General features: G+C 35.9%; 1 protein-coding gene across 1 annotated transcript in view; it reads right to left on the reverse strand.

Moving 5' to 3' along the window:
- GRID2 (glutamate ionotropic receptor delta type subunit 2) overlaps window positions 1-27,309 on the reverse strand; it is a 1,401,829-nt gene that overhangs the window by 1,373,255 nt on the left and 1,265 nt on the right. The window lies entirely within an intron of this gene.

Consider the following 27,309-nt stretch of genomic DNA (forward strand, 5'->3'; position numbering starts at 1 on the left):
AAAATAATTCACAGGATAAGCACAGTATTTCTGATGGCTTCAAAACAGTTTGTGAGCAGCCTGTACTACTAAGCTCTACCAACAATCATCCCCATTGAAATGGGTGCATCCTTCTGGCATTTCTGCTTCACTCTTTACTCACACTTATGTCAATTCCATATTCAGCAGCACTTTAGACATCCTGTTTCTTTCCATTCTGCAAAAACCTAGTATTAGCAAGTCTCCCTACTGAATTCCTAGATTTCAATTTAAGTTTATATTTTCTCTTTTGAAAAATCATTAAATAGGGGCACCTGGGTGGCTCAGTCGGTTGAGCGTCTGGCTTCGGCTCAGGTCGTGATCTCAAGGATCGTGGGATTGAGCCCCACGTCAGGCTCTGTGCTGACAGCTCAGAGCCTGGAGCCCGTCTTTGGATTCTGTGTCTCCCTCTCTCTCTCTGACCCTCACCTGCTCATGCTATCTGTCTGTCTGTCTGTCTCTCCCTCTCTCTCTCTCTCTCAAAAAATAAATAAATAAACATTAATAAAAAAGAAAACTCATTAAATATATAGTATATGGAGAGTTACTCTATTTATAGACACTACAAGAAGAATCCTCTAGGTTTCAATCCGAACAAATAATGAATAAGGCATTTACAAATACAGTCTCTGTAAAGAAAAATGTGTCTAAAAGTTCTTCTTTCTTGGTGGGGGAGCCGGTGGTGCTAGAGGGTGAATTCTTGAAATCTTATCAACTCTACTTAAGAATGTTGCCATGATTGGATCCTACTAATAAATAAAAGACTCTGTAATCTGGGCCTTTGAATGCTCAATATAAGGTAACACACACTTGGAAAGAGGCTATGGCTAGTGAAGCCAGCTATCCCAGCCACAACAGCCTCTCTTGTTACTTCTGCTTAGGAATCGCTCCAAATGAGGGAAATGCCTCTGAAGGAGGACTTGTACCTAATTCCCTCAGTCCTTGACTCCAGCGTCCTGATCCACCCACAGACACATGGGTCTTCCTTTGTCCTGGATCACTTGCAAAATTCTTCCCTGCAAAATGTGGTCTTCTTTGACCCACAAAACTCTAAAATTACAAGAACCCTGGTAATTGGTATAAAGAGGATGCTGGGAGATGCAACAGCAATAAGTGCTTAGACAGGGACCCGCTAGCATGTTCCCAGGGTAGTCATGGAAAGGTTTCTGACAGCAAAAGGAGTTGGAGCATATCTTTCCACTAAAAAAAATAAACATTTTACATGAAAGTGATATTCCACGAATCCATTATCACAGTGGAATATGTGATTCCCAATGAGTTAAATAATAATCTTTTGTCTTCCTCTTTGAACTATTTTTCTAACATACTTAACCTGTGCTCACTGCCCTATAGCTACACTAATAACCATCCTTGCAGGCTCCTGAATGTGTAAAGCATGTTTCTCTCTCTCCTCACTTCTCTTCTCCTCTTCTTCTTTCTCCCCCCTCTAGAATAATCTATCACTAGATAATCACTTCATTTTAGCCTCTGCTCTATGTTATTTTCTCAGAGATTATGTCACTGACCTCCCATTCTAAATTCATGTACTCCAATCACTCTCTAATTCTTCACCCTGCTTTTTCTTCATACCCCTCTATACTTTCATTATTTCTTTATTGGCAGTCTCCCACCTTAGAATTAATCTTCAAGAAGACAAGACTTTTGAGTGTTTTCCCTGTTTTATCTATCGCTGTGTACCCAGGGCATAAAAGAACGGCTGATACATTTAGATATTCCACAACAGCAAAATGAATATATATAAAAATATATATTATATATATAAATAAATATATATAATATATATAAATAAATATATATTATTGTGCTTTGCATTTCCTTTTTGAGCCTCTAAACAACTCTATTAAGCACACAGCATGAGAATTATTTTAATGAATAAAAAACACATAAGATAATAAATTTATCCACCAATTTTATCCTTTAGATAACCAAGAGGATTAGGATACTAAACAAATAGAGTAAGCAGGCTGGGAGAAATATGAACATGGTTGGATCATATTGATACAATTAAGCATGATTGTAGGAAACCCACAAACACTGAAATAAATGTGTACATTACATCTTTTTTTTTCTTTGACTCTCTAATAAATGCGGAAGTGTATATGAAGAGGGCTTAGAAAGAAGCCAGAAGGCACAACTCTGTACTATAAGTTGTGTAGATAATCACAGCCTACAGAAATAAGCATTTAGGACTTCAAGTTCTAATCCACTTGTGATAGTTAACCATGTAGGATTGTTATTCTTCAAATAGTAATCATTTAGGGGTTAACAGTCCTGCCTGGTAAAATCTAAACATGGGAAAGATGACCATTACCAAGAAACACACATATATAGACCTCTACCCAGAACTAGTCACCTCTGGAGTTCATTCTTTAAGAAAAAAATGATATAATGACTTATCCCAGCTTTAAATCCAAGTACAATCTCCTTTTCTCTGCTTCAAATAGACATGATTAAAACATAGTTATTTAGGGCATAAAAGTGAAAACCACAAAGTAATACTGAGAAAATGCTTTCCAGTAGGTGCCAGAGTCCAGGCCCAGCAGGTCCAGGGCTCCCTGAAGGATGGACAGTGCTGGCGAAAGGGATGGGAATCAGCAAAGGGGGAAGGGAATGAGGGAGCCATGAGGTTCTTCCCGATCAGCAGGCAGGCATCCCTCCCAGACCCAAGAGTCAGTTTTATTTTTTGAAAAAATGTATGTGGTACAAAACAGAAGTGGCAATTGCCTTAGACAATGAATTCTGATAACAAATTCTTTGGTATGTAAAAATTTCCCAGAACATAGATAGGTGGAAGACTCATGCATAACCTTTATCAATAGGTGACTAGGTGTTTATCATATGGGGAAGGAAGGGATCTTTAGCATTCAACTACAAGGCAAAATTTATAGCACAGCAAAGGCAAGAGTTAGGTCTTTGTGAGCAGGGGTCAATAGCCTGTTTTCCAGGGGAGGAAAAACAGGTTTTCTCAGGAAATGTAACATTTGCTCCTATAATCACAAAAGAAGAAACTCCTGTAACAAGCTTTTTCACAAGGTATAATTCACATATTTTTAACATAAGAAGGCAAGTCACTCCTGATATCAGTCAGTCAGGTACCTTGGGTCTAGCTCAACCAGAAATTGAGTGGGGCTGAGTGGGTACAGAAGCCCAAGGCCATCTGACAGTGGGAGGCCAGGGCTTGCAAACCTGCCTTACTTCAGAAATAGCTTCCAGCAAGTAGGTATCAACTAACCTTTGGCATTAGGAGTTAGAAAACCACATTCCTAAAAGATCTATTTTTTTATATGTACTTCTGGTTCTTAAATTTTAATATGAATATCCAGGGAAAAAAAGGGTTTTTGTTCCCTATAGTAAGGATTTTTCTCAGGTTACGTTTTATTATGTTCTTTGTAACCACTGGCAGAAAACTATCAGAACAAGACAATTCAAGATGAAACAAAGGAAAGATACAAGTTTCATGGTATAGCAAAATTAGTGTTGCATCCATCCTTGCAAGGGAGAGAAAGCAGATGTTAATAGAAATATAGCAGAAGTACAACCGCATATCATAGAAATAAATTATCATCGTTTTCCTAATGAGTGTAAGTAGATTGCCCTGTTATTTCTTCTAACTGTTTACTTTCAACCATCTTGACTGAACTTCAGAAAGTTCCACTCAGTAAATCTCTGGCCTACTGAGTGACAGTCACTTATCTGGCTGACATTAGCTGAAGTGACCTATCTGTCACTTTCTTGCACCCTCCCGCTGCATCAGTGTTCCTACAGAGAAGAACATTTAGCCAGGCTCAGGATTCAGCCCTTGTCCTGTTCCAGCAGAGACCTAGACCACATGCAGCCGTTAGGCACTCTATAAAGGTCATTTCTCCTCCTGAATTTGCGTATTATTTGCTTTGTTCTTATTCGACATTTGCCATTTCTGTCTCTATCTTTGTACAGCTTCAAGTGGATGAGCATTTATCACCTTATATATTAACATACATAAGAAGCTTATTTAAAATAAATTGGTAAAAGTAACCTATTCTTTGTCCTTATTTTCTTTCCTGATGGCCCTTACCTAAAACAATGTAGTATCTCACAAAATATAAAAATAACGTTTTGCAAATAATGCACTATTGTTGTAGGTTAGCAAAACTGAGTAAATAATTGAAAACCATTAACTTGCTGTTTTGGCTTCTGCCAGAACTACTGTCTGTTTGTACAAATGTGACTGGGTGTCCTGAAATGCTGTAAACTTGAATTGGTTAACTAAATGGTGATGTTGGCTGCCTTGCTAAAGTCAATATAAGCTCACTGCCACCTTTGTTCGAGGCCATTCTTAACACCAGCGAGATCAGGGTTGGCCCGGCAGTAAATATAATCTTGCCTCGCTTCTATTCGGACGTTTGGTGGTCTCTCATTATCACCCTGTTACAACTATGTTCCACTTTGTACGTTACTTTAATCATTATACTTGTCTTTTAACAACAAAGAATACATGTTCAGAAAGAACGTTGGAAATGTCTGCTAGGTTAGAGGAAAACAAAACTTCAGTAAAGAACAAATTAAAACATATAATCTAGAAATTTCATTTTTTAAAGATGTGAAACTAAAACAGGTTTAATGTCATTTCTGGAAAACAAATTAAATAAATCTGTTTCTCTTAAGGAAAGACTGTTGGCCAAATGTTTCATGTAGGGCGTGGCTAGCTAAACCTAAAGATCTATCCAGGGAATCATGCCTAACTAACCACTCCTATCTCTCAGTGGGAAAAAAGTAAAATAGAACATAGGTGAGACATGTCTGCTTACTCCCTGGCACATGGCCTACTCTAAAATGAGGATCTGCACGAGTTTTTCCCAGTGAGGACCAGAGACTGAGAGGCCACAAAAACTATATCTAGAAATACAGGCAGGAACATAGATAAGCATAGATCTTTAACTTTCTAGGAATAGTGGGAAATGAAGACTTAAGCTAGATTCATGTTTTTGTATAATCCACTGATGAACAGAGACTTAAAGATACAGACACAGAGCATACTAGTGATGTTTTTATTAATCACTGACATCGTATGACTCAAGAAAACCACAATAAAAGAATACCATTCATTAAGTCCCAACAGAACTAAAATTGTTTTTTATGACAACTCGATAGAAGAGCTATCTGCTCTTTTTTTTTTTCTTTCAAGTTGATGGAAAATCAAATGCAAAGCTACAAATGATAGTAGTACGTGATGAAAAATGCACAGGGTACTCGGCATCACACTGATTGGAAAATCAGAGAGGGCTCTTAAAAGAGAGTATAGTTTCTTGTGGCACAGTGACTATCAGGGAAAAAAGATCATGGGATGCACGGAATAGATAAAAATCGAATGAAAACTATTCTCTTTATGTTCTATGGTTGAGTGAAGTTGGGTAAATTATATAACACTACTAAATTTCCATTAATCTCATTTGCAAAACTGAAATGATGATAGTCCCAGCATTATTCAGGGTATTTTAAAATTTTAATGATAATACCTACAAAGGTTTTGCAACAATGACTGGCATATTGCGAGGGCTGATGAAAGTCACTCTAATTATTGGTCCTTATATACGATTATGTATAACAACTGATATACTGTTCTCATTATAGAGAATGGATTTAGTCATTTTCACTATTTCCTTCTGTTATCTTCTATAGTATCTTCTAGGTATTTTCATAGAGAAATAAAGTAGAACTAAGGGTACTGTATCTATTTATTAAATTTATCATGATAGTGGCACTCGAAGAGGGAACCTAGTTCAACATACCCTTATACACTATAAAGGCACTACAGAAGCATTACCTTGAAGCATGGTAATTCTAAATGTACCATACAATCAAAGCCCTCTTTCATTAAAGTATCTTTAAATTAAAATCAAGGTGTAGACTTTCCATTCAGGGTTCTATACAAATTGTGGTGATTTGTCTCCAAATGCCCAAATAATTTAATGACTTTTAATCAGTTATAAACCTGTGGAAGTAGTTCTAACAGCTATAATCACATTAATAGCTCTATTCTGGAAGAGAACTCTAGTTTAACTGGAAAAAAAAGAACAGTTAGTAAATCGCTACTGATACATAAAACTGGCAAGAGAATTAAATGCTTATGTTATGCCCAAATTTGTAATATCTCCTCAAAAACTAGAGACCGCCAGGGAGACCGAGTCATGCATGCAAAAGCAAAGGGCCTTATTACTAGGGCTTATAAGCTTGGGCTCACAGACTTCACCAACACAGTGGATCAAGGCGGCAAGAGCCCCGAACATGGCGGGTTAGGGGCTTTTTTGGGGGGGGAAGGGGGTGTTACAAGAAATGGCGACACAGGCACAGCAATCCAATCTCTACCCCCTATCAATACTGGCAGTAACTTTAACCATACATCAATACTTTTAGTGGGAGCCAATCACAACACTTAGGGTACTGACCAATCACAGAGTGGGCCCAGGACCCTCTCGTATGGCATGACTAGTCTTAAGCAATAGGTGATTATCTTATAGCCTCCATCTTTAGGCCTGCCCTTAGAATGTTAAAGGTGTTAGCTGGCCTTTCCTGATTGGGTGTTACAAGGGTTCTCCCTCCTTCCTTGGGCAAAGTGTGCTCTTCTATTGTCCAATGATTCTGAGAAGCCGACTTCAAACCTGCATCCTTACATTTACCAAATCCCTGTGACTTCTCTCTCTCTTTATTTTCTCATCAAGCACAATTTTTCCTCAGAGATTTTTTACATAAATATGGGACACAAGAAACAGACATCTCAGTATAGTAAATATAAGGAGGTTTAGAAAAAAACAAGTAAATGATAATTTTAAAATAAAACTAAAAGGTAATTAATTCATTATTATAGTATGCATATTAAAAATCAGAAAATAATATGAGTTGAAGAGACTATGACTTTAAAGATATAAAAAGTACAGTTAAATGGATTTGAATGAAGACTTAAAGGATTATGTCTCAAACTAAAGCCAAGTACTAAAAAGACTATTAGCATCTACATAACTACAAAAATCATCTATTTTATGAAGGTTCAGAAGCAAAAAGAAAAAACATCCAGAAAATTCTTCCAAGTGCTTTCTGTCCTGTTAAATAAAGAGCAAATCTCTATGTTTGAGTTTGAAAATGAGAATATAAATAGCCCATATTTTCATAGAGAGTTTTCCTCTTCACTTGACATAATTACAAAAAAACAATTAATTCTAGCTTTAATATATTTGGCAAATATGCCCAAAACAGAAATGAACTGTATTAAAATAAAATATTATATTTATGAAGTTTTGAGGGAAGACAGTGTAGAAAGGGAAAATCAAGCTACTATTCAGAAAATACATTATGCTCCAGTAACTGTCTTTTTTAATTTTTCTAATTTATTTACTTTCATCTATCTCTTTAAGATAGGTAGTTATATCTATATTTTATATATAAAAACACGAAGATTGAAAACGCTGCACCCAAAGTGCTAAAACCAGGGAGAATGGCATATTTTCAAGCAATCAAATTATCTGCAAAAATACATGTTTTGACAGAGACAGAATTAACTTTTTAGTAAATACTAGAAGAAATGAGTTCCAACCTGGGCTGTAGGGAGAAAGAGACGATTAGGAAGGAGAGACATGAGTAAGGAGGGATGAAGTTTATAAGTTTGAGTATTTCCATCTGGCTAGACCCTGCTGCACTTAAATTCTGGGAGAAGTTCTAGAAGATGATAGATATACTCATACCCCTAGCAGCTTGTGGGAATAGTTCTCCAACAACTGGGTTAACTACCTCTAACATTATATTAGCAGGCTTCAAAGAAATTAATTTCAGCGCTCTATAGCAATATAGTAGAGCACAGGTAAAATGGACCCTATGCTAATGAAAGCAATTATCCAATTCTACATAATTGGGTTATTTCTATCTCCTGGCCAATAGCCCACATGAACACCTCTTTGGTGATGTGAATATAATTACTTTTTTTCTGTAAAAATTACGCTTAATAGACTGTTCAAAAATTCCTATCTATGTAGCATTCAAATCACTTAACCTCTCAATCTGCTCATCAGCAACAGTAGGACTCTAGACTATAGACAATCTAATATTCCTCCCAAATGTGAGAGTCTATGATTTCAACAGGAAAAAATGACCTAAGAAACAGGGTCTGCCCAAGTCTAAAAGTCACCACAGACGAAGAAAGGAGAAAGCTGCAATCTTCTCTGGAGCACAGTGTGGAAGAATGCTCTCCAACTCAGTTTCACATTTGGAAAACTCAGCACGTAATAACTGGGTTGCCAGACGTGAAGAAAAGGATATAAGGTTTTATATGAACTAGGCTTTCAGGGAAAGGGCAAGAGCAGAGGATAAAAGGCCTGTACAGGGTATCACCTGATCATTTCCTGAGGTAAAACCACACTTTGGAACAGAAAGGAAAGGAAGGTTAAGACAATCTAGTAACTTTCAAACCAAATTGTAAAAGAGCATACTTCTGAAAGAGAAACTTGCAGATTAGATAACTCAATTAGATAACAGGGTAGCTGTAGTATAATTAATTCAAAATCACAAAACAAATTTTATGTTTATACCCCATAAGAAAAATTAGGGACGCCTGGTGGCTCAGTCATTTAAGCAGCCGACTTCAGCTTAGGTCACTGTTAGACCTTTTTTCCAACACGAGTAACCAAGAATAGAATCCAGAACACAAAAACTGAGTTGGTTATTGGGGTTTATTTTAGTTTGGAGGAAAGGCCCTCCCAAGTGTTGGCAAGTCCTCAGGAGAGCACATCCCCAAGCACAAGCTCAGGGTTTTTAAGGGCTTTGGCAAGACAAAATAAGTCATCATTTAGTCAATCATACTTTACAGCATTCTATAATGGTCAGTCATATTTTGACACACAAATGTTACTTTTGGTGGGAACCTATCAATTTTAGAGTTCTTTGTCTCAAGAGGGGTTCGAAATGACCAATCATAGTTAGAGGGGGGAGGGAAGAGGTTATACAGAAGCGAGAACTTTTGCAGTTAAAGGGTGAGGTTGCTTAACACAGTCTTGAAAAACAAGTTTAGCCATTAGGATATAATCAATTGCTATATCCTAGGGCTTTCCAGAGCCCAGTTGCTCAACTTTTAATTATTTAAGAGGGTTGGAGGGTAAAACAATGGTTGGTATTTTAGGGTCCAGTTTGACCCCAGGGGTTAGGGTCTTACCCTCATGATCTCAAGGTTTGTATATTTGAGCCCAGCATTGGGCTCTGTGCTGATAGAGCCTGGAGCCTACTTCATATTCTGTGTCTCCCTCTCTCTCTGCCCCTCCCCCACTTATGCTCTGTTTCTGTCTCAATAATAAATAAAAATATAAAAAAAGAAAAATTAAATTGTTTTAAATATAGATCTTTAAATTTTTAACTGTTAAGTCTCTTCTCATTGGAGCGTTTGATCGTTTGTGATATATTTCTATAAAAATTAAAAATTATAATCATTAATTTGATCATTTCTCTTTTTAGGATGGAAAACAGAAGCAAATTTAAATTTTGTTGTAAACTGTTTCTATAGCTCTTAGAACAAACCACTCCATGTGAGAAAACATGCTCTTTATTTACTTCCAAAGATACAGCATCCAAAGTTAGGTGTGAATAGATGCAATTGCCCATATCCGGTGAATTCTGCTAGAAGCCTTAGTCAAATTGCAGACAAGAATAATGCATGTAAAGAATAAAGTGAGCAATTGCAGATACTAATTTATAGTGTTTAAAAAATCAGTTAAATATATTTATCTGAACAAAGACCACCTATACTTAGCTATTTTCCTTTTCTGCCTATAAAGAAAAATGCTTTTAGTAATTAAAAATAAAACAAAACAAAGTCTATTTCTTTAATCAACATAAAAGATCTAGATAAGAGAAAGCTTAGACCTGCTGCTAAGACAGACTTCCTACCTATTGAAAGAGAATATGCCTAGGAGTGCTTTGAGGCTGGGACAAACTGCAAACTAATCACATGCCTGCAGGTAGGACTTTGAAAGAAGACTGCTAGTCCCTGTTTGCCTCCAGTCAGCTCTCATTTGTCCCCTTCGCTCCAGCAGAAATCTTAATACTGCCATTTTTACTCTCAAAAGAGTCCAGGTCTGAGTAATAAATCATAAGATCACCCTAAGGGGGATGGCCACAAGGCATAGGTAAATTCCAGTATTGGTGATTTAAAAAATAAAAACATTTAGCAATCTATTTCACATAAATTTAGAGTGAAATATTATCTCTGAAGCATTAGTTAGCCTTAAATTCAGTTACTTTATTAAAAACTTTCAACTTTGATTTAGATGTTGTAAAAAAGCCATAGTAGTAAATGTGAATTAATGATTCAAGAACAGAAAATAAACAGGGAGCCCAATCTGATCTCAGGTGTGGCATCCACTTTCTAATGCACAACCCAGACCATGGGCCATGATGGGCAGTGTATTTAAATTGCAAGTTCAATTTCCTGAAGTATGAATATTGACTATTTGTGGAGTCTACAAGTCCATATTTCAAATTTTATTACAGTGTGTTCTTATAACAAATGAGGCAGAGAGAAAGCAGGGGCAGGTAAATTTGAGACTTTAAAAGTTTCATTACTTACCCAGAATTCACAGCTATAAAATAGCAAAGTGACCAAGGCAAGATTTGATTATATAACTGGGACATCAAATCCAGTGCTTCTGTTTAGGGTAGTATATGCTGTTCTGATCACTTAAGACACAAAAATTATCAATCATTACAGTCTGTGACTGACCAAAGTCATTCAGGTTATCCTCACTGGCTCTAAGTGTCTAACCCCTTAGTCTACTGTAAAACCAACTAGAGAGCCTGAGAGCAAGATTGAGAGATGCTGGGAACACTCCTCCCCATGGAGCACTCCCCTGTCTTTGGCTCTCTTATAAGCGATCAACTAAATAAGGACAAAGGAGAGTAAGATGGGAGAGTTAAGTTCTAATACCACACCTAACTTGTTTTCATTGGATTAAGCATTGACACTATGCACTATAAAAATAGTCTGAAAGCTAGACTTTAAACAAAGACACACAGAGGCAAAAAGAAAACTGGCTTATTTGGATCCACTCCTTTCCATACCTCAGTCCAACCAGTGTTTTCACACATGCAAACATACTGCCTCTGCTTTCATATTCTGACTCCAGATCAGTCTTTGCAAACATTTCTTATCTGAGAACACAGATCCTCAACCATGAAACAGAGTTTTTTGAGGCACTGAAGACTGAGGTTTAAAGTCCCCAAAAGATCCCATTACTATGTTCTAAATGAGACCTGTATCCCATTTCAGGCTTTGCTTCTGCTATCCTAGGAGCACAGTGTTCCTTTCCTTCAGCTAATTATGTTGCACATGACATGTAACTAAAGAATATAAAATTCTATTTTTACCCTTCCATGTTTTAGCCTACTTATTTACACAGGGGGTTCTACTTGTAATATGAAACCAGAAGAGCAATCTGCACAAAAAAAATAACATCATATTTTTATTTCATCTCTGATAACCCAATATTCTGTCAAAGATCATTTAATTTTAAAATTATTTTGCACACCAATCAGAATAGCCACAATCAATACTACAGGAAATGAGTATTGGCAAGGATATGAAGGAAGAAGAAACTTTTACACTATTGGTGGGAATGCAACTGGTGCAGCCACTCTGGAAAATAGTATATGGAGGTTCCCCAAAAAGTTACACATGTACCCTGATGTTCACAGCAGCATTATCAACAATAACCAAATTATGGAAAGAGCCCAAAGGCCCATCAACTGATGAGTGGATAAAGAAGATGTAGTGTGCCGTGTGTGTGCATATATACACATTATATATATACACATATATACATACACATATATGTATACACACTCTATATATGTACATATATTCATATATAGACACCTGTACATATACATGCACATATATATACATGTATACACACACACATATATATGTTAAGCAAAGTCAGTCAGTCAGAGAAAGACAAATACCATATGATTTCACTCATATGTGGAATTTAAGAAACAAAACAAATGAACATGGGGGGAGGGGAGAAGAGACAAACCAAGGAACAGACTCAACTATACAGAACAAACTGATGGTTACTGGAGGGGTGGGGAGATGGGTTAAGTAAGTGATGGGCATTAAGGAAGGCACCTATAGTGATAAATCTCTAAATTCTATACCTGAAACTAAAAAATTAAACAAACAAACAAATAAATAAATAAATCAGGGCACCTGGGTGGTTCAAGTCACAATCTCTTGGTTTGCATGGTTTTATGGTTTGGAGTTCAAGTCCCCCATTGGGCTCTGCACTGACTGCACAGAGTCTGCTTGTGATTCTCTGTCTCCATCTCTCTCCACCTCTCTCTCTCTCTGTATCTCTCTCTCTCTCTCTCTCTCTCTCTCTCTCAAAAATAAATATGATAAACAATTTAAAAAATAAAATAAGATTATTTTGATTGGAGATGGTTATCATATAAATTAACACTAGTTTCTTAGTATTAGTTCCAGGCTTTGATTTTTTAAAAGTATATTCATATTAAGAAATGAGAATGAAGATATACTCTTTAAAAGGTCAGTAATATTTAGATTTAATAATTTTAAAATGATAAGCACACACAGGAATGAAAAATCATAAGGCTCTTGTAAAATTAATATTTTCTGAATACAAGTAGCTCAAAAATGTTTTAAGTGGTTCACAGTTTAAATAGGAAACTACAGTATTAAGTACTGAATCTGAAAAAAAAAAAAGTATGAAAGAATGACCAGAAAAAGTTTCCTGTTTTAGATCAAAATAGGACTGATCTCTATGGAGAATGACCTTTCTTTTCTCCATTTGAGTGAAAAAGAGAGATTATTGGAGAGCTGCTGTCTGAGATATGACACTTCACAGTCATGCCAAAATAATACTGAGTTCAAACCAAACTTGGTTTCTCTCTTCTCGTTTCCTATGTTGGTGAATAGCATCTGCAATCTGCTCACTCAAGATAGTACTCAGGAATGATGTTAGACTTTCTTTTACTCCCACTTCTGAAGAATGACCACACCAATGGATACATGCTCCTTAGTATCTCTCCTAAGAAAGTTCTCTCCATCTCCATTTGCCACTGTTTGGTACTCCCCTTCCCCAACACACACCTGGAACACTGCCAAAGTCCTTTAACTGCTTTCTGTCTACCACGTTAGCACTATAAAAATCTTATAACATAAAGCTAGGCATTTCTTAGCCTAAATTATTTAAAGAATTCCCATAGACCTTATAGGATCTTCCTACCTTCTTGCCTCCTGTCTTCCCATATGCCCCACTGTAATTTACCTTTCTTCCAAATGGCTTGCCAGTTCCCTCATTTGTCACACTATTTTGTAACTCTGGCTTTGGCCACAATGTATCCCTGCTAGAAAGTGCTTTCTCATGACGATGGTGAACAAACTTCTTTTTTCCATGAGGGCCAATGTATAAAATAGGAAAACTTATATACTGGACACATTTTTTATTCAAAAATGAAAAAAGTTGAGTCACATGAGTATTTTAGGAGGGAAGAAGGTAGTTAAAACTTAATATACTTTACTGAAGAATGGAAAGCTGATGCCAAAATTGATACTATATATAATGGAATATTATTTAGAAAAAAGGAAATCCTGCCATTCATGACAAAATGAAGAGGGTAGTATGTTAAGTGCAATAAGTCACACAGAAAAAGACAAATACTGAAGGATAACACTTATATGTGGAATCTTAAAAAGCTAAACTCAGAGAAAGAGTAGAGAGGTGGTTACCAGGGGTAGGGAGTATAGGAAATAGGAAATAAGTCAAAGGGACCAAACTTCCAGTTGAATGAAGTTCTTGGGACCTGAAGTACAGCACAGTCATTGTAGCTGATATAGTATTATATATTTTAAAGTTGATAAGAGTAGATCTTAAGTGTTTGTACCACAAAATGAAACTGTAATTATGTGACACCTTGGCAGTGTTAGCTTATGCTACTCGGTGTTCATCATTTTGCAATATATAAATGTATCAAATCATACCTTAAATGTACACAATGTTATATGTCAATTATACCTCAGGAAGCTGGGGAAAAAAATAATCTCTTCTCTGCCTTCACCTGAGATCATGACTTGAGCTGAAATCAAGAGTCAGGACCTTTAACTGTCTCAGTCACCCAGGTGCCCCTCTGTCCCCAAGGATGTTTTGTGGAAAAATTTGTCCTCATTCCTTCTGATTTATAAGGATTAAAATAAACAATTTCATTGGAAAATTCAAAGGCCACATCATGAAGCTCAACTGGATGAAAGAAGCTCTTAATCTGCTTAACACTACAGTATATAAATATCTTAGTTTGTATTTGGAGTTAAGGACAGCTAATATTAGAATATCAGTACCATAAGTGGAGAATAACATCTACATAGGATCAAGAAAAAAATACTCTCTTAGTAGTATTTCTAAGGATACTTCATAAAGGAATTGTTCATACTTTCTTACCCAAGGGTTAGACAGAAGCTGCTAATGCTAGTGTAATATCAGTTACAGAATATTATACATTAGCTTTTAAAATATGTATTATAGGGGCACCTGGATGGCTCAGTTGGTTGAGCATCTGGCTTCGGCTGAGGTCATGATCTCACAGTTCGTGGGTTCAAGCCCAGCGTTGGGCTCTGTGCTGATGGCTAGCTCAGAGCCTGGAGCCTGCTTCATATTCTGTACCTCCCTCTCTCTCTGACCCTCCCCTGCTCACACTGTCTCTCTTGGTCTCTCAAAAATAAAAAAAAATGAAATAAAATAAAATATGTATTATAAAATATTAAAAGCATGGAATATTACAAGCTATGACTCATAGCATTAACCTGGTGGTTCTCTCTGTATATTCCTTCCCCTCTTCCCTCTCATTGCAGTATTTCAGAGTACTCCCTGCCCATACTAAAGTGGAAACAAAGATTCAAAGAAAAAGTCTTAAATGTTAGAGAAAGTGGCTTGCTTGTTGGATCCATCAGAGAGAGTGCCATGTTTGAACACAGCCTTCTGAATAATTCTCTGATTTGCCATTTAATGATCCTGGCATACTTAGGTACTCTCATACTCTCCAAAGAGTGTTAGAGATGGCGTCACACTATACGGTGAATGGGGTCTAAAAGGCAAACCTCATTCCCTAACCATGGTGGAACTGAACTGAACCAGTAGATTTCTCAGTGAGCAGAGACCACCGCAGACATGTAAGTCCTTATAAATATGTAGAATATATATTATTTACACATATGAATATCTATATCTATATGAAATCAAGACTTGTATAACAACCACTCAGCTTCATAAGACAAAGTCAGTGCTGAAACCGTGCACCACCACGTCTTGATCACGTCACCTTCCCTCCACCCCACACTTCCTTTCAGTTAACCACTAACCGGACTTTTGTATTTACCATTGCAATGAGCTTCACAGTTTCTTTTTAAATTGCACGGTTGGGATTTTTCCTTATGGTATATAATATAGCAATGGTTAGAAGCCAACATGGAATATACAATGTAGGTGCTCAGTACACAATACATATTGATAGGAATGTCAATCCAACACATTTACATACATAACGACCTAAAGTGTTTAAGAGGCAAAGCGAAAATCTGCATATTTCCTTTTAAAAATAAATCACCAATGACATGACACATGGAACTGAGCTAACCACAGAGGTCCTGGCGGTCACCAGCATCGCCCCTGAAAGACACTCTTTTCCCAGAAATATTCTTCATTCTGCCCCTAGCCTGTTTTGTTCAGCAGATTCTTCTTTGGTGGCCTAGAAGCATCACTCCTCTTACAAACTCAGCAGCCAAAAACAAGTTCTATCTTCAGTGTCTGGGCAATATTTTCAGAAAATAAACTATTTCTTCTCAGCAAGCTTGTGCATATAAGCATTCAGGGGCAGATTTTCCGGTTTATAGATTATCTAAAACCCTTTGCTCCTTCTTCCTTGCTTTTGGCCATTTCACTGCTCATTAGCATTGCCACTGAACGGTAGACAGGAAAAATAAAAAGAAAGAATCAGAGCAGCCAGTTTTGCTATTTATTAACTATTTATCAACCACAACAAGAACTCTTGGGGAGAAATATAAAAATATTGGTCAATTTTTAAACTGTTAGTTTTCTATTTCTGTTGTTTGTCTAAATTATACTTACATTCAAAAGCTAATATAAAAATACCTTCGCAACAATACTTATCCTACTTGTGAAGGTAACTAATTTTATTTTGTCTGTGAAGTAATTTCCCCCTCTTGTTCGCTAGAATAAAACTATCATTTTCATTGATGTTTTATACATCTAGAAGAAAGTACAGATTAGTAACATGAAATGGTAATATTCAAAACTATTAGGATTAAGGGCGCCTGGGTGGGTCAGTCGGTTAAGCATCCGACCTCGGCTCAGGTCATGATCTCACAGTCCGTGGTTTCAAGCCCCACATCAGACTCTGTGCTGATAGCTCAGAGCCTAGAGCCTGCTTCAGATTCTGTGTCCCCCTATTTCTCTGCCCCTACCCCATTCACTGTCTCTCAAAACAAAGACATAATTTTTTTTATACTAGTAGGTTCAAAACTAAAGAAAAAAAAAGAAAATGTAATTAAATTTCTTCATACCCAAGAAACCATGCTTAGTGGAATAATCTGATATGTCCCATTAAATTTTAAAAGGAACTCATTATGTTATTAATTACAGAATAATTGGATCTTAAAGCTACCTCCTCCTCTACTTGACCTTAGAGTATAAGTCCTGGGATCTACAGAAAACAAAAAGGAAAGAAAAAGAGGAAAAAAGGAAAACAGCAGAGACTTTCCCTTGGAACTTACTAGGTCATGACTGTACTGACTTTATAGTCTATTAAGTATAATAAGGTAAATGATTAATGATCAGAAAGCTGAGTTACAGAAAGTTCTATTACAAATTAAGATTGTCTACAAGTGGTAATCTCCCAATCCCATTTATATTTTTATCTGAAATATATGTTTTTATGGCATTTAAGGGCACCATAAAGACATTATTTCTTGAAATATCACAATCTCCCATGACATAGTAGACCATAGTCAACCAACTCTCAATCCTGAATTGCTCTACTTCAGCTTCCTAATATTACAATATGATCTCGGAAGGCAGAATACTTTAACGTTCTTAAAGGATGGTAAACATACCTTACGTGAACATTTCTGTAATTAACTGAATACATAATAGCTGCTCAATAGCATTTCTTGAATTGAAGAAAAAGTCACAATGTTATGGTTTTCACGTAACCTTAAAAGTATATTCTCCACAAATGAAAGATAATGATATAGGTCATGATTTCTCAATTTGAAAATAATGAATTATAAAAAATATCCAAAACCAATCATGACTACACCATCAGGAAACAGAAAAGTAATCCCTCTCAAGCCTGTGCTTAAGTTGCCACCCACACTAATGATGTGTTAAAAACTTTTAAATAATGTGGTTAAGAAGAAATTTATAATGGTTCTCATAAGAATCATGCCTCCTTTGGGATTATGTAAGAGTTGCTGGCATTTCTAAAAAACAAAAAATCCCATAACTAGTTTCCTGTTATTGTCATTCATGGAAGCCATGAAGAAGAAATCAGACACTGAAGAGCAAGATTATAATTATCAGTACACTACCAACAATTTTCTTTGTTGTCAGATTGTGGAAATTATCAGAAAAAGAATCAGTCTTCTAGATTTTAATTCAACTTAGGTCACATGCGACAGAACACTAGGAATGACTCTTTTGTCCCAGTTAGCTCCAAAGATATTTCCTGGCCTTTGGTTTTTAAGATCAGCCAATCTAAAATATGCAGCTGGTAGGACATGCCAGTTTAATGATGTCAAGGTTAAGTATACTAAACACCTTCACCAATTTTAGGTGGGTATTATAACTTACATTTGTACTTAAATCTGCTAAACAATTCCTTCAAATGATTATATTGCACCACTCCAGGAAATTATGAACTAGCAAGTTTAAAATAACTTTTGATGTTATATATTTCATTAATTATGTTCCCTGGCTACAACCATACACAGCTTGCCTTTTTTAATCAGTCATTGCTGTGCCCAAACCACAGGACTTCTATCTCCTCACTGTTCATGTAGTCCATGTTTACACATCAATTAATAGACATAACCAAGCAGAAACAACATGTGAAATTCATATTATATTGCCTTGATAAGAAAAAATGTTTTTATAAAGGAGCTAGCACTAGAGATGACAAAGAACACAAAAAAATATAACTCACCTATTGGCATCCTTATTTTAATACAAATATTTTTATTTTGGCTGCAAATCGGTGAAATATATATAACTTATGTGTGTATTAATAGGAGACCAATGAGAGAACTAAGGTTTATGTTCAGAGGGTCGCATCCTGAAGTTAGAAAATTTAGTACATTTCCTTTCTTCTTTTTCACCTGTTAGCTATAGTACAGTACAAATCTGTTAGCTATAGTACAGTATAAATAGCAGTGAATGTTCCATAAAGGATATATTTAAATGTGTCACCAAAAATTAGTATCAGAGGAATCTCTTTCATCTGTTTAATTTCTATGAAGCAATGATATGCAATTGCCTTATGAAATAACTATTTTTTAATGTTTATTTTTGAGAGAGAGAGAGACAGACGGAATGTGAACAAAGGAGGGGCAGAGAGAGAGGGAGACATAGGATTGGAAGCAGGCTCCAGCTCTGAGCTGTTGGCACAGAGCCCAACACAGGGAGCAAACTCAGAAACTGTGAGATCATGACTTGAGTTGAAGTCAGACGCTTAACAGACTGAGCCACCCAGGTGCCCATGTACTATTTGTTTTAAACTATTCCAAAATGACTTTTTAAAAATATTTTTTATGTTTATCCATTTTTCAGAGAGGGAGACAGAGTGTGAGCAGGGGAGGGGCAGATCGAGAGGGGGAGACAGAATCCAAAGCAGACTCCAGGCTCTGAGCTGTCAGCTGAGCTGACACAGGGCTTGAACTTACAAACCATGAGATCCTGACCTGAGCTGAAATCAGATGTTTAACCAACTGAGCTATCCAGGTATCCCCAAAATGATTTTTTAAGTAAATCAAATGTATAGAATTTACTTAAAGGAAACCTGTAATCAATTCAAACCTATCTACTGTAAAAGAGGATTTAATGGTATTTTAATATCATTTATCATATAGGAATATTTTGTGTTCTATAAATTAATATATTACTAAGACCAAATGTTGATCCTATTTGCACTGGTATACCAATATTCCTCAAGGTATAATTTACTCATAATTCCAGGTAAAAAAAATTGTATCTAATTTTTAGTGCTAATCTGGGAAATTAAATGAAGCAAAGATGCTGAACAACTAGTAGAGTCGGTTTCAGAGAGGACATCTAAGCTTCCTTCGCTAATTCCACTGGCACTGGCCTAGTATCACTTGGTCTAAGATTACAAAACAAAATAAAAAGCAACAGCAAGGACAAGCAAACAAAAATAAACAATAAATAAATGAAAATAAGAGTTCTATTCAAACACTTGCTATACAAACTCAAGCATCAAATAGGTTTGAATAAAGAAATTTTATGTTAAATCCTGTAACTGAAAACATTCTTACAACTGAAACTTTAAAAAAAATCACCATACCTATCCCAACTCTCACCTTTAAAGACAAAGCCCACCTTTTATCTCATATTCCCTCCCACAGCACCTTTTTTCTCCCTTACAGAGAAACTTGAGTTTCTCAATTCCCATTAAATCATTAAATCTTCAAATCCTCCCCAATCAGTATCTTGTCACTTCCTGTCCACTGAAAGCACTTTTGTCAAAGTCATGTTTATCCTCAACAATTCCAAACCTAGTAGTCAAGTTTCAATTTAAATCCACAGAATTTGACAGGATTTCTCATTTCCTGCTTCAAATAATTTCCTCACTCAGCTTCCAGAACACCACACAATCCATTTTCTTTCCAACTGATAGGCCGCTCATCTTTCTCTTCTTCGATCCTCTTCCTCTCCCTGACCTCTACATTTTAGAATGTCCCACAACTCAGTGTTGGACTTCTCTCTACACAATTATTCCTTATGTGAGCTACCGCCTCCCACAGCTCTAAAGCCCATGTCTAAAACGATGAATTCCAAATCTACAGCTCAAATCCCGAACTCCCATCTAAACTTCAAACTCATGTAAACAAATTTAATTTAATTTAATTCTGAAACTTGATGTCTAATAGAAATATCAAATTTAATAAATGCAAATTTTGATTTCTATCTAAAACTTAGTCATTGTACCATGTACCCAATTTCAGTTGCCATATTCTTAGTAACACATTTCACCCACTATTTCAAGTAAAATACCATGGAAGCCTCTTTACTTCCTCCAATTTCTCTCAGCTAAGGAACCAATCCATAAGAAAATCCTATTTCTTCTATTTTCAAAATATATCCATATTATAACAACTATTCACCTACTTCAGCTACCAACTTAGTCCAATTCACTATCATCAACTAATTTTCATACAGGTACTTCAACCAGTCTACCCTGAGAAGATTATCTTACTAAAATATAAACCATTTCATATCATGTTTTATCTCAATCCTCCAGTAGGCTCCCTAGATACCTGGAAGATCTAAACATCTTACTATAATCAATGAGGTCCCTACAGGATCCTTCCTAGTTGCCTCGCAGACCTATTCCTTCCACTTCCTGCTTTGCTCATTAATAAACTCCATACTTGGACCACACTGACTTTCAAGATGTCCCGTAAACAAATTAGGCAGAAATCATACTGTCTTGTGTCATGGCCCCTGCCTTTGTTGTGCCCTCTGCCTGAAATCCTTTTTCATCTGATATCCATATGGCTCACTTCCTTTCTTTGAGTCAAGTCTTGGCTCCAGTGATCACCTCTTTACAGAGGACCTTACCAAACTACCCTATTCAAAACAGCAATGGTGATTCCCTCATTTTTCTTCACACATTTACCACTACTTGAAATTCTAACATATAGCTTCTAGTTTACCTAGTTTTTACTCCGTGATGAGAATCTAAGTTCCTTAAATACAAAGACACAGCTTACTTGCAGTATTTTAATTCCAGAGCCTAAAAACAGTACTTCATAGAGAGGAGGTTTGGAATAAATGTTTGCTGAATGAAAGAACATTCTCCCAATTGGCATACATACATGCTAGTTGTAATGCCTACCTTACCATGTACTTTAAGGAGTACTAACTTCTAGAATGATAATGATGCTGACAATGATATAAATGCTTTATTTAAAGTTACCTAGGAAAAATCAGGTACTTCAGCCAATAAAGCAATTTATTTTTAAATTAGTACTTGAATTATTTGGGAGTAAAGGAAAAAATATAAAAATTGTTATTTTAGTGTAGGTAATTAATCTTTTGTTATGAGAGAAAATATTCGTTAGTAATAACTTGACAACAGAGTGATCTAAAATTTTTTAACACACAGGCAGGCCTTTTGACACTAAGCTTCTCAGACCTCTCAGCGAGGTGCTTGCCTCTGGGCTTCCCTCTACTCACTCAAAGAAGCTTTCAGTGGATGAACCCAGCCTCTCTCTGCACCACGTCGTGGATAATAATAGGTTAAAGCCAGAACACCTGGAGCAGGAATCCAAAATTATGAAGAACACTGAAGAAACATTTGCTATTTTTTTAACTCTATATTTTTTAGTGATATCAAACATATGCTAATATTCCCGGAGTGCTTTGAGTTGGTAAATTATAAAGGCTATTATCGTCTAATGCTGGTTCAAACCTGAGACTACTCATCCTCCAGTCAGCCTTACGAAGCACTAGCACTGTGTTGTGCTATGCATAGCACTGAATGGAACACCTTAGTATCAACACCAGACAAAACAAAAACAAACTCTGAAACAAAAACCCAGAAAATCCAGGTCTCTGAATCTGATATTGGGGTTACCTAGAATATCTGATGAACAAATATTTTATGCATAATTCTTGTTCATACAAAAAAATGTCATTTTAGGGGTCCTTAATTTTGATTCTTAAGATTTTATGCTCCATTTATTTTCCCTTGTATTTTCTTGAACCTAGCTATTAAGGATAGCTATGTGAACCACAGTTGACTGTATCTCCTCTCCCAGTTCCTCAAATATAATATTCTGTCATTTTAGTTCACATAACTTTAGAGTGTAAATGAAAATTAGTCTATATCTTGTGTTTTTAGCATCGATAAAATGAAGCCTAAAGAAAGTAATTTTTCAATTTTCTATTTTTTTCAATTTTCAATTAGCTATTAATAAAATTGGTACTGAGTCCCAAACCCTTGAAATTTTAATCCAGAACATTTTTAGTATGTCTTAAGAGCCCCCCTCTATATTTCATATTCATCTGGGGGTGCCTGGGTGGCTCAGTTGCTTAAGCGTCTGGCTTTGGCTCAGGTCATGATCTCACAGTTCGTGGGTTCAAGCCCCGCATTGGGCTCTGTGCTGACAGCTAGCTCTGAGCCTGGAGCCTATTTCAGATTCTGTATCTCCCTCTCTCTGACCCTCTCCTGCTTGTGCTGTCTCTTTTTTTGTCTCTCAAAAATAAAATTTAAAAAACCTTAATTATTTCATATTCATCTGAAATTTGTGTCCATACCCAAACACTAAAATTGACCCTTTAAATGACCTGAATCTACAAATGTCCAGTTAATAGTCAACTCCAGAATTACTTTAGCATTTCCCTTTTTCTTTAGATGTCCATCTAATCACTTGATTTTACTCTAAGTTCCTAATAATATACCATTCCAACTAGTTTATTAATTAATATTTGCACAAGGCAAGGTCTAAAATAATATAATTGTTCATTCATTTAACCTAGTACTGCATTCTCTATGTGATATTGCCAATATTAAAACTAATTTATACAATTAATGTTGAACTAAGTTTCATTCTCCATTGGTCTTGTAAGGGGGTATTCTATAAGAAAGATTTTGCCTCTTAAAAAAGAAACTAAAAAAAAAGAGAGAAATTACTAAATAACACAGACACTGATTTAAAAATATAAATTAACACACAAACTCAATTGGACTGGTAACAGTGGTAATATTATGTGTGTGGAAGAGACTAATACAGTACATAAAATGTAATTCTTACCAATCCAAAATTACCTGAAAGCATATATGATCATGCACAAAACACAACAATGGATAACATTGCTTTAAAAATATATCTATATTTGTTACGCATCTAGGTGTATGTTTTTTCATACCTCTGTGTATGTGTGTTTCTTATTTCAAACATCAATTTGTTTGAGACCCCAAAAGATCCATGAATAAGCAGAACTATCACAGTTGAGAAATTACTTGCCAAACTCCATTCACGAATCCGTTTATACCAGTATTAATAAGCATTATTATATCCCTTTGGTGTCTTAGATTTTTGCATAGACAATACATATTAGTTAAAGAATATATTTCTGTTGTATTTTAAATTTGTGAAAAATTTGCATCCTTAGGTCAAGCAATCTAATTTAGCTTGAGAACAGAGGGGGCCGATATGTCCTGGAACTAAATTCTTACAAGAATAAGAGACAGGGATAACAGTTACTATTCTGGTTTGAAAATAAAAACCACCTGTATCCTACAGCATCATAAACATCTTTGAATGGCATTTTTTTCTGAAAATTAAAAAAATATATTTCATGTGATTTTCAAGTAAGGCGACAGAGGAACAGCTCAGAATGCAGTGACACCTAATGGCAAAGCTATCTTTATAGGCCATAAATATATTTTCTAATAAACATTGTACTTGCAGTAAAACTGTCTAAGTATTCCTATTCACCAATATGCTGCCTATAATCTGAAACATTATGAAAATCCAAAAGCATAAAAGTATGCCAAATACTTTAATTTTTAATAGTAAAATAACATAGACAAGCGAAGAAAGGGGGGGAAAAAAGCTTCCAGATTAGAAAGTCTGGTTTTAAAATTACAATACCCTTTGAGATAAAATTACAGTGTGATAAACTTAGCCTTGGAAATTAGAATTAAATATAATGCATCTTCCATTACTCTTAACAGTCTCAACTGGCTTCTACCATTTAAGAAGTCAAAAGTTAATCACCTTGATTTTTATTCATATTTGAATTAAAATTTATGGGAGATATTTACTGGGTGTACACTTCACTTGGAGTAGAAAGCAAAGGTCCTTAGTGTAATGGCTTATTAGTCATGTCATAGTTGATACTGTTGATTAATAACATTGTCTAACTTAATGCACATCTGAATTATGCTTCAAATAACTGTATTACTGATACAGAAAAGAATAACAGTAAGGTATACCCTTATTTTAAGCTCAGAAATTACTTGTTCCCACAGTCTAGAAGTTACACTATATGTTATCCATAACTTAGGGAGCAAACAACTACTGTGAATCATAAAGGGACAATTTAAATTTTTGAGAGATCTTATATAGTGCAAAGAGTCCTTGGTGACTCCTGGGGGTAATTATACCCAACGCAAATTACGTAAAGAGTTGAAAAAAACATTTTGGTAGAAGACACAGTACATTTTCTGGAAATGTGATTACATTCTATATTTGATATAATAGTCCTCAGGGCAGAAATCATGAAAACTGTTGCTTTAAATCTGCTATCTATTATTGTTTTTAATATGGTGACATTTTATTCACCCACCAGTTTTGTATTTTAATTTGAACTTTCTTGTGATGAAAATATGTTGTGAATTGTCTTAGGCTTCTCATATATGTCAAAGTTAATGATTATGATGTCAGAGGATAAAGTATCACTCACTTATAAGAAAAACATAAATAAATGGTTTGTTTCTATTCCCTGTTTGCATAGATTTTTTACTATGACTAATAACAACAAAAACCTGTGAGTGATTTTTCTAATATATGACTAAGTACGCTATTTGAGCACAGCCTTGTAGAGATACATAACTTAGGATAGTTCATTCCAATCAGTTCTGTGAGCACAGGAACCAGATAAAGAAATGAACATACATTAAACTGTTAAAACATGAGATCCTCCATATTAGATTTGAAGCAAAACACAAACTGTGCAGTTGACTGGAAATGCCACCTAATCCCTGCTTAATTAAAGCGGTGCTCTACACTCCTGTTGTGTTTAGGGAGTTAAGAGTGTGGAACGACTGATGTATGAAGAAAATAGCAGTCAGCGTGGCTAATCTCAAAGACTTGCGAGCTTTCGAGCTACATAAATCAGAGCGACTTTTGAATAGCCTCATAAAACACAGTATCATTGTCATTCCACTCACGATTTTTTTTGGTTCTTCCTACAGCATGCAGATCATTAGGAAACTTCTAAGCAATCAAGTAATGTGGGTCTGATGAAATTACTCAATCAATGCACAGGCTCAAAGCAAAAGCATAATTCAAAACTGCAGTTTTTATATATGTCAAAAGACCTTTCTTTTGGGGGGCAAAGAATATCACAATTGAGGTGATTCATTTCTAAACACTGTATGTGAATGTACTTTACACAAGCATTTGTAAGTATCAAATTATCTTTAAAATGTACTTTAACAGAAACTCAAAGTAACTATGTATACTAGCGCATTTTTTACTGAAATAAACACACTGCCGCTTCAATCAGTGGAGTTTAAACATTATGATATAGTTCATCATTGTAGTGATCTCATGAGTTTAATAAAATATATTAGAGTCTAAAATACGTAATCAACTCTAAAAAACCTACCTGCATAAAATAAAAACAAACAGAAAGAAGAACAGAGTTTTTATACAGAGAATTCTGTTCACTACTAGAAGGATTCAATATTTAAAGATCCTATTAGAACAGTGTCTTTTTTTCTTTTTCTGTTTCTTTTTTTAAATCTTTCCAGCTCACCTGAACTATATATTGCAGCAGCTTTCTACCTAGACACACCATCCGAGGCTAGGAAAACCTCTCATTTCTGCATAGCTCCTTATAACTCGAGAGTTGAAATATTCACCTCCCCTTCAGTTTCATCACTTTCATCCCTTAAATCCTAAAATAATGATTAGCCATAAGCGTATTTCTCTCATTAAACATTTAAATGAAGGCAATCACCTCCCAAAGAGAATTAATTCTCTTTTCGAGTCAACCAGGTAAACTGAGCCCATGAATATTAACTGCTGGTTTAAGCCTTTAGGAGGGCACTCGGTTTGAATGTATTATACTTTGGCCAGGATGGGGGCTGAAGAGGGAGAGGCTTTTAACCTCTGACATGCACACAAATCACTCTTGGCCATTTTTTTTTAATTTGGGAAATAACATTTATAAGTCTACTATAAAAGATATTTGGAAGGGTTATCAACCTGCTAGCCTCATGGCGGTATTAGGTAGCCTATAAAAGAGCTAATCCTCTGGCCTAACGTACTAATTGCATTCAAGCCATATTGTCTGCTAAGTATTCCTTTTAGGACGATATACGCAGTTCATGCATACAACCAGCTTTCTAAGGAAATCTTTAATTTGTACACAGTTGTGGGTTTTTGTTTTTTTTTTGTCACGTTATAAATGAGTAACCCATGTCACACTGGCAGACAACAGAATGCAAAGGATAAGAAATACAACGGTTGTGTTCTACTTAGGAACAAATGATTAGACTGTATTGCAAAATACTATTCATCTGGTAAAAGACAGCAAGGGCTTAGGTGTTTGCAAATATATTTATCCTGCAGACCACAGAATAAGCAATAAAATAAGCATTTATCCACAACACTTCTCTCCTGAGCTATGAGGGGCATAAGACAGAAACCTCTAACCACAAAATGAATGTAAAGGTACCATGGTAGTATATATCTGTATCCTGCTCCAGTCATTTACAGTTGGAGATAAATATGTCATTTTCTTTTAGAGGAGCACAGATCATTTCTGAATTCTATCAGAACATTACTGAACCCCTCAATGAGACCCAAAATTTCTCCTTTAAAAGTTCTGAACCCACAGGTCCTGTTAGTCCCCCGGGAGCAAAACGTGATCTAGCAATCAAGCTATCTAGTGCTTAATTTACTTAATGCATAAGTGCGAGGTATTGTGAGTCCTGACCTCATTACCCTTTGCACAGAAATATATACGGTTCTACTGATATTAATGACAGAGAATGGTAGACATGTTTACAAAGACAGCCTCTGAGACCAAGAGAGGGAGTCCCCTGGAGCTGAGGGGCTGGCTGCTGTGGAGGCAAACATAAGACAGAAGCCCTTCGCTTGGGCAGGCACAACTGCCACCTGAAGCAGGCTCCTCTTCCAGGACTCGCGCGCGCGCGCGCGTGTGTGTGTGTGTGTGTGTGTGTGTGTGT

Source organism: Suricata suricatta, chromosome 1 (genome assembly GCF_006229205.1).
Source record: "Suricata suricatta isolate VVHF042 chromosome 1, meerkat_22Aug2017_6uvM2_HiC, whole genome shotgun sequence".
NCBI lineage: Eukaryota > Metazoa > Chordata > Mammalia > Carnivora > Herpestidae > Suricata > Suricata suricatta.